Source organism: Hydra vulgaris, chromosome 07 (genome assembly GCF_038396675.1).
Source record: "Hydra vulgaris chromosome 07, alternate assembly HydraT2T_AEP".
In the NCBI taxonomy this organism is placed as follows: Eukaryota; Metazoa; Cnidaria; class Hydrozoa; order Anthoathecata; family Hydridae; genus Hydra; species Hydra vulgaris.
This window is the reverse complement of record NC_088926.1, coordinates 28,125,460-28,135,110: the sequence shown is the minus strand read 5'-3', so window position 1 is coordinate 28,135,110 and position 9,651 is coordinate 28,125,460.

Genomic DNA, 9,651 nt, shown 5'->3' with positions numbered 1-9,651 from the left:
ACGAACAAATAATTTTAATAAAATTAATAGTTGATGATGTTAGTACAGTATTAATATAAAACGAACAAATAATTTTAAAATTTTCAAATGAGCATGTCATCTAGCGATGAGCTTTATTTTTCGAAAAAAAATGACAATAATATCTAGTTACACCTCTTTAATAAACCCATGTGAATATAGCACATCAGATTGCAAAATAGAAATGATATTAGTGACATTGGGTTGGTTGAACGTTTATTCTACCGAGAGATAATTTTAACTGACTTTGACTAAATATGTTTTCAAAAAAACGTTGTTTCTTTTAAATACCTAATCAAATAAATACAAGAACTTTTTAAGGGTCAGCTTGAATTCAAAGAAAGTATTAACATTGAGAGAGCTCATAGAATGGTAAAAAAAGTAACAGGAAATTCAAGAAAAAACAGAACAGTTGTAAAAAAAATTTTAAATTATAAGGATAAAAAAGCGGTTATGAATAACTATTTTAAATCAAAACTTTGGACAGATCACAACTATGTCAACAAAGACTTCAGTGAAAGGACGATGGAAATGAGGAAAAAGTTGTTTTTAGAAGCAAAAGACTTGCGAAAGAGAAATTTGCAAAGGTTGATAATATATTAATTACGCGTAATTTTTGGTAGAAATTCTTTTATTTGTTTGCTCATTACTAACTATAACTAAAATGGCTTCCAGTGAATCAAATTTTGAGATAACGTCTTTAAATTTTTCCAAACAAATAATTTTGTGATTGATAAAAATTCAGATCAAAATTATTTTATTTATGCTCATTCTTCACAGTTATTCTAACTGCTCTTATTTTTTAACAATAAAATAAAATAAGTTCTTGATACATACTTATATAAGCAGTATAAAAAAAATTTTGAAAAAAATTTCGAAAAACATTTTTAAATAATATGGAGGATATACTCGATATTTTTAACGTAATATACATTACAGAAACTCCTTGCAATTGTAATGAAGCCAATTCTAACTCAAATTTTCTTTTACAAGGTTTCACTGTTATTTCACTGGAACGTAAAACAAATAAACGAGGCGGCGTATTTTTATTCATATTAAAGAAAACCTACAGTTTATTAGTAGGCTTGACTTTACCGTTACTGATGACGATAAAGAGGTTTTAACTACAGAACTTAAATTAACCAAAAATATATATATGTACTTTTAAGTAACTGTTATTGCCCACCAACTGGCGTTATTAAATACTTTGATACTTCTATAAATGAAGTTATTTTTAAAAAAAGTAGCTACAAAAGAAGTAACACTATTTTATTGGTGATTTTAATATGGATTGTTTTCAGTATCACGTCAAATGTGCGGCCGTGGCGCAGTGGTTAGAACGCTTGCTTTATAAGCAGGAGATCCAGGTTCGAAACGAGCTCTGGACATATTTTCGCGTCACGGTAAGGAAGGAGGCGTGAACTTCCTGGTTAAATGCACTTCCGCGGTGCTCTGTGACAAGACCGTTAGGACTTCTTGGGGCACCTAAAAAAAAAATAAATAAATAAAAATACAACATTAAAGAGTTTTACAATGACTTGTTTGAAAACGGAGCGTTTCCGCTAATAACAAAACTGATAAGAATTACTGAATCAACGATTTCATTAATTGACAATATTTTAACAAAGGATACTTTTAATCATATTCTTAATAAAGGAAACATTAAATGTGATATGACAGATCATTTTCCGATTTTTGGCACGGTATGTTTTTAAAACGTTTTTAAAACGTTTTTTAGACGTTTTTATAAGATTTAAACCTAATAAAAACGTCCAAAGAACGTTTTAAAAACGTACTCTGAAAGTAATATTAAATAAACATAATAACTTTTGTAAGCGCATTTATAATAAAGCAAGTTTAGCATCATTTACTGATCAATTATCAATTGGCAACATATTGATCAGGACGCAACTTAGCTTTGAGCAATTTTCTTAAAACATTCTACGATATTTATGAAGCAAATTTTGCTAAATTTGAAATAAATCAAAAACTAAAAAAAAGGACGTTCCCATTGATAACCAATAGACTATAGAAGTCTTCTAAAATTATACATTAACCCCTTGAAATCCAAATCAGTAGAAAATAAAACCATTTACAAAAATTATGATGGAGAACTCGAAAGACAAAGGAAAAATAAAAATAAAAACAAAAAAACTATATTCCTTTACTTAAAAAAACAAAAACAAGTCAAAACACGCTAGGCAAGTTTTAAGAGAAATCACTGGTAAAGCTAAAACTAAATTAGGCGCTTTGCCTAACGATATTACAGTTAATGATTGAGTTTTTTATGCTCCGAGCAAATTTGCAGTTGATTTAAATAAGCATTTTAGTTTAGCGGGGCCTAACTTAGCATAAAATATTATCCTAATAATACTTTTGATATTATAACCATACTCTAATAAAACTTTTCAATTTAACTTCAAAAAACAACAAATCTTAATTGCATTGAAATAACCTTTCAGGAATTTGAAGCTGCTTTTAAAATGACTAAACCAAATAAAGAAATAGGATCCGACGGTTTAAAACGGAAACGTTATAAATTCTTACAATTTTATTAAAAATATTCCATTTAAAATCTTTTCGTATTGCGTTAGCCAAAAAGATTTCCCTGATCAACTTAAAATTGACACAGTAACGCCAATATTCAAAGGAGATGATTCAACTAATGTAAATAACTTTTGTCCTATCTATGTTCTTCCTTTATTTTCAAAAAATCTAGAGAGAATCTTATATAACAAAATCAACACTCATCTTTCTGTGAAACATATTTATTTATATTGTCAGATCAGGTTATCCTGCTACTGGTAACATGTAACCCAGTACAATCTGCTTCATGTCCTGCTGCCTTGTAGGATACGCCTTTTTAGGCAAAGACTAGGAGATGCCAACTCCGATTTAAAACACCCCCTGCCTTGGGGCTCTTGGTTGAGTAAAGGCTAGAGATGGTGTCTCGATAAAAATACTCATCTTGGGCAGATGTTAAATGCACCCAGCTACTGTCTTGTAGAAGGCCTCCTAGGCAAAGACTTAAGGGGTAAACAGATTCTATCTGTTGACCAGCCTCGCACCCCTTCTTCATCTATTAGGCTGGCGCAGATGTATTTTTAATACATTGTTTCCAGTTTAGGATGTTGAATGCTGGATCTTCTTGACTCAATGCATGGGTTTGCTTGTGTCACTGTTTTTATGACTAGGCAACTCATTCTATTATCTCCTTATGAGGGTACAGCTCTAAAACTCAGTTTTATGGTTCTGAGGCCGGCTGGTAGTCAGGTTTCCCGAACTCTGTGGTAGCTCTCAGAGAGGCTGATTCCATCAACAGCTGAAAAATATCAAAGTATTAACAGTGCCATGTTGCGCATGGATGGTGTCCCTGTTTGTACTTTTGGTGTGCATTGCGGAGGCCACATTTGGAGCCCTTTGTTACGGCTTAGGGTTTATTAGTAGTAATGAGGCAATTGCTTGGGCTATTAAACGGTGTTCTGAGTACTATCTATGCTTTGAGTCAAGTTCTTCAATCTAATTTAAAAATGAATAAAGTACCAAAAACTATAAAACACAAAAAACCATCATCATCACCAAGTTCTCTAAACCTATCATACACTAATATTCGTGGTCTTCGAAGTAACTTTTCTTCTGTTGAGTCTTATCTCTTGCAAAGTTCACCAGACCTACTTGCTCTTTGTGAGACTAATTTGAGTTCAGCTGTCTCATCTTGTGATCTTAGTGTTGATGGTTTTCTTCCTCTGATTCGTAAAGACTCCAATAGCCACATGCTTGGCCTGGGCAATTACATTCGTAAGAATTCACCTGTTTGTCGTGAAACTAGGTTTGAATCCACAGACTATTCTTTCATGTGCTTTCGTTTAGCACCACTTCACGCTATTGCCTTTCTCTTTGTTCTATATCGATCTCCTTCATCTCAAGACTGTACACTTTTTGATGTTATTTCTGATCATATTGACCAAGCCCTCTCTCTTTTTCCATCAGCTAATATAGTTGTTGTCGGTGACTTTAATGCTCACCACTCTGAATGGCTTGGCTCAAGTGTCAGTGACTCTGCAGGCATTAAAGCCCACAACTTTTGCCTTTCTCAATCCCTAACTCAAATAGTCAACTTTCCAACTCGCTTTCCTGACAACCCTAATCATTTACCTTCTCTACTCGACTTATGTCTTGTTTCTGATCCTAGTCAGTGCTCAGTTTCTCCACATTCACCCTTAGGTGCTTCTGATCACAGTTTGATCTCTCTAAAACTAATATCTCATTCTTCTTCATCACCTGAATACCCCTACTATCGAACCTCTTACAACTACAGTAAAGCTGACTGGGATTCTTTCCGTGATTTTCTTCGCGATGGCCCATGGGTAGAAATCTTTCAACTTCCTGTCGACAAATGTGCTTCTTATATAACTTCGTGGATTCAGGCTGGCATGGAATCTTTTATTCCCTCTCGACGATTCCAGGTCAAGCCTCACTCTCCTCCATGGTTTTCCTCACACTGTGCTGCTGCGATTGCCAATCGAAACCGTTACTTCCATATTTATCAGCAAAACAATTCTCCAGAAAACAGACGTCTTTTCATTACTGCTAGAAACAACTGTAAAAAGGTTTTGTCTAACGCCAAAACCCGCTATTCTCAGGTCATGAAATCTCGTATCTCATCTCAAAAATTAGGCTCTCGTGACTTCTGGAGAATCTTTAATAATATCAATAATAAGGGCAAATCTATAATTCCACCTCTCTTGTATGGTTCAGACTTTGTCACCTCACCTAAAGACAAAGCCGAACTGTTTGCTAAAAACTTTTCATCAATATCATCTCTTGATTCCACAAATTGCGTTCTACCTGATACTGCCAACAAACAGGTTGATTCATTGCTTGACATTCATATCACTTCAGCATCTGTACCTAAAGTGATTTCCTGTCTAGACTCTTCTACAGCTTGTGGCCTAGACAACATACCTGTTATTGTCTTGCAGAAGTGTTCTCCAGAGCTGTCGTCTATACTCTCAAAACTATTCAACAAGTGCTTATCAGAGTCTTGTTTTCCAGCCTGCTGGAAAGCCGCATCTGTTATCCCTATCTTCAAAAATTCTGGGGAGCGATCTGATTCGTCTAACTACCGTCCCATAAGTCTTCTTCCTATCATAAGCAAGGTTTTTGAATCTTTAATTAACAAACACTTAATTTCTCATCTTGAATCTAATAACTTACTTTCTGACCATCAATATGGATTTCGATCTTCTCGTTCTACAGCTGATTTGCTAACAGTAATAACTGACAGGTTTTATCTTGCATTAGATGAAGGTGGAGAGGTTAAGGCCATCGCTCTTGACATTTCAAAAGCGTTTGATAAAGTTTGGCATGCTGGTCTTCTCCATAAGCTTTCTTCTTATGGTGTATCCGGCAACATCTTTAAGATCATTGAATCCTTCCTTTCCAATTGTAGCATAAAAGTTTTCCTCGATGGACAACACTCTTCTTCTTATTCTGTAACTTCAGGGGTTCCTCAAGGTTCTATCCTCGGCCCTATACTCTTTTTAATTTACATTAACGATCTTCCAGATATTCTCACATCTAAGGTGGCATTGTTTGCTGATGATACTACCATTTATTCTTGTCGTGATAAGAAACCAACACCCTCTGATTGCCCGGAGGGGGCATTTGAGCTTGAAAAGGATCTCACTTCTGCTACAGCATGGGGCTCACAGTGGCTGGTGAACTTTAATTCAGATAAAACTCAATTTTTTTCAGCCAATCGTTATCGCAATAATTTAGATCTTCCTATATTTATGAACGGTGATGTACTCGATGAGTCACCTACTCTTCATCTTCTAGGATTAACTCTTACTTCCAATCTTTCTTGGAAACCATATATCAAATCGGTTGCAAAATTAGCATCTGCTAAGGTTGCATCTCTTTATCGAGCTCGCCACTTTCTTACTCTGGATTCTATTCTCTACCTCTATAAATCTCAAATCCGGCCTTGTATGGAATACTGTTGCCATATCTGGGGCGGATCTTCTAATGATGCCCTTTCTCTTTTAGACAAGGTGCAAAAACGCATTGTAAATATAGTTGGACCTGCTCTTGCAGCTAACCTTCAACCATTATCACATCGTCGTAACGTTGCTTCTCTTTCTCTTTTCTACAAATACTATAATGGGCACTGCTCGAAAGAGCTAGCGTCTCTTGTGCCATCTACTAAAATTCATTCTCGTGTTACTCGTCATTCAATTAAGTGTCATCCTTTTTCTGTGACTGTTCCTAAGTGCTCCAAAAACGCTTATTCGTCTAGTTTTTTTCCTCGAACATCAGCTCTTTGGAATTCGCTTCCTTCATCTTGCTTTCCTGATTCATATAATTTGCAATCTTTTAAATCGTCCGTCAATCGTTATCTTGCTCTACAATCTTTATCTTTTCTCTTACAGTATTTCCAACTTTAATTAGTGGCTGCTTGCAGCCTTGTTGGAAGCGAAGATATTTAAAAAAAAAAAAAAAAAAAAAAAATTTAATAATCAAAACGGTTTTAAAAAACTAACTCCACTGAACATGCAATACATCAGCTTACACATAGTATTAACGAGTCATTTAATAAATTTGAATATATATATATATATATATATATATATATATATATATATATATATATATATTCAAATTTATATATATACATTAGGAGTTTATATATATATATATATATATATATATATATATATATATATATATATATATATATATATATTCAAATTTATATATATACATTAGGAGTTTTTATATATATATACTCCTAATGTATATTAGGAGTTTATATATATATATATATATATATATATATATATATATATATATATATGAAAATATATATATATATTAAAATTTGAATATATACATTAGGAGTTTTTACTGATTTGTCAAAAGCTTTTGATAATATTGATCATCAAATCATCTAATTAAAAAGCTCAAACTATTCGAGCTTTTATTAGAATTTATATATTATATAAATTCTAATTATATATCACAGGAGTTGATTTAAAATGGGTAAAGAGTTATTTAAACAATCGTGCTCAATATGAACACATTGTCGATAAGTCACCAAAAACGTTACTAAACATTTCTTATGGCGTGCCACAATGTTCAATACTTATATACTAGACCTCTTCTTTTTCTAATACATGTAAATGTTATATGATTTGTAATGTATAATTTTAGTTGTATGGTTAGTATTTCAATTATTTACGATCTGCAAGCCTGTATTCGTATTATATTATCTGTCTATATGGATGGTTAAGCGCCAAACCAGCCTAAACAACGAAGTTGAAAAAAATTAGTTTATATTAAAAAATGATTTATTTACCGTTTATTTGCAAACACCAAAACTATAGTTAAAATTTTTAACTGCACTGAACTGTAAATACTTTTAATTTTTTTTGGTTTAGCTACTTTTGTGTAAGACTTTTAAACTTTGCGTCAAACTATCTCATTTCAACATATTCGTTGTATTAGCTGGTTTGGCGCTAAGTCATACATATTACCTTTTAGAAATTTTTCTTACTTTTTTCTATTTTTTTTTTATTTCTTATTTAAATTTTTTTTTTCTTGATATGATTTGTAACTCAATTAGTTACGATCTGCAAGCCTAAACTGCTGTTATATTTTTTGTATTTATTATTTCATAACAAACACCCATTTAGTAATTTATTTTGTATAAATATTATTTTTTTAAGTGGAGTAGTATAAAAAAAGTTTCACTTACATCAATTTCATATACAGACGATGTAAGCGGAACATCTTTACATTTAGCCAAAAAATTCTCAAAAAAAAAGTTTTTAACAGTTGCTGATTACCTTTTGATTTGACAAATATAATCATTATAAGCAAATAAAGAACAAAAGAGATTTGTTTTTTGTAATTGTCAGTGCTTTTTTTTAAAAAGAGGTTTTTAATTGATCAAGCATTTTCTTGAATTAATTTTTTAAGAAATCCATAAAATGCAAAATTAAGAGATTGCAATGAATGGGTAGAATAACCAGATATAGAACAAGATACTGTTTTGTTCTCAACAAGATACTAATTTATTTAGTAAATTCAAGTGCCTTTTCACTGTAAAGATTGCTTCGATTATAATTAATAGGAACATTCCTACAATTTCACAAAAAAAATAAAATAACAAATCAGTCAAAAAAGTGATGAGAATCAAGCCTGACTTTGTATTTTTGATTATAAATACATTTGGTGGTCCACTTTGGTTCTTGTTGTGCGTAAATGATCAGCTTTGTATATGTATATATATATATATATATATATATATATATATATATATATATGTATAAATATATATATATATATATATATATATATACATATATATATATATATATATATATATATATATATATATATATATATTATATATATATATGTGCAATATATACACGCACACATATATTTTCCGTAATATACACACACATATATATTCCGTAAAAATCAACGGATAAAGTCCGTTAAAATAGACACAGAACTTTCTCCGTAAAATTCACAGTTTCTGTACTTCGATTTTTCTGTTAAAATTAACAGAAAAACGCCGTTATTTCAGAACATCGTTACGTAACTCATTTTACAGAGTCTACGCGAATAGAATTTTTGTTGCTTCGAAACTACTCGTGAAATGAACAAAAAGTATAATATATTTCACATCAAACACAACATTAAAAAACTCAGTAGTTTTGAGTACTTTACCCACTTACAAAATATTTACGAAAATCTATTTTAATCATATTCAAAACGAGCTTAGTCTAGATCATATCAATTTCTGTTGTTGTGCAACTTTAAATTGATCAGTTTTTATTCGTTTTTTAAAATTCAATTTACTCGGCCTTGGCGCGTTTTACAGATGAACGCCTCATATGTTGATGGAATAAATATTGCTGTAATAATAGTTAAAATAAAAATAAAGAAATTATATTATAATATAGTAGTTATTGTAAATATATATTATATTTTATACATTACATATTATTTATAATATCAAATAATATTTTATTATGACAAATTATACTATATTATAATAGTTATTATATACATTATATTAAAAAAGTTATATATAATGTATATAATATTATAATATAATATAACATATATATATATATATATACATATATATATATATATATATATATATATATATATATATATATATATATATATATATATATATATATATATATATATATATATATATATATATTATATTATATTAGTTAAAATAAGTATAAACAAAACTTCTTTTGATCTATTGATGCTCTGTCTATTCAAACAGCGCTAGTTCGTTTACACAACTCAAAACTTTTGGGTGAGGTCCGACATTTTTTTTTAGATTTAATTTTCTTTGTCAGGATTCATTTTAGTGATACATCTACATAGCAATTAGATCAGATTAATAAATCATTATTTACACTAAAAAAAAAAGAAAAGAAATCAATGTTAAAAATATTTAAAATATGTATGTAGAGCGAGCATGTAGAGTGTACAGTTGCAGATAATCAGGATGCAGTGATATAGAAGAATGTATAGGTTAGAAATAAATAAAGTTAGAGAATACATTACAGGTAATATTAAAACGCTATAGAT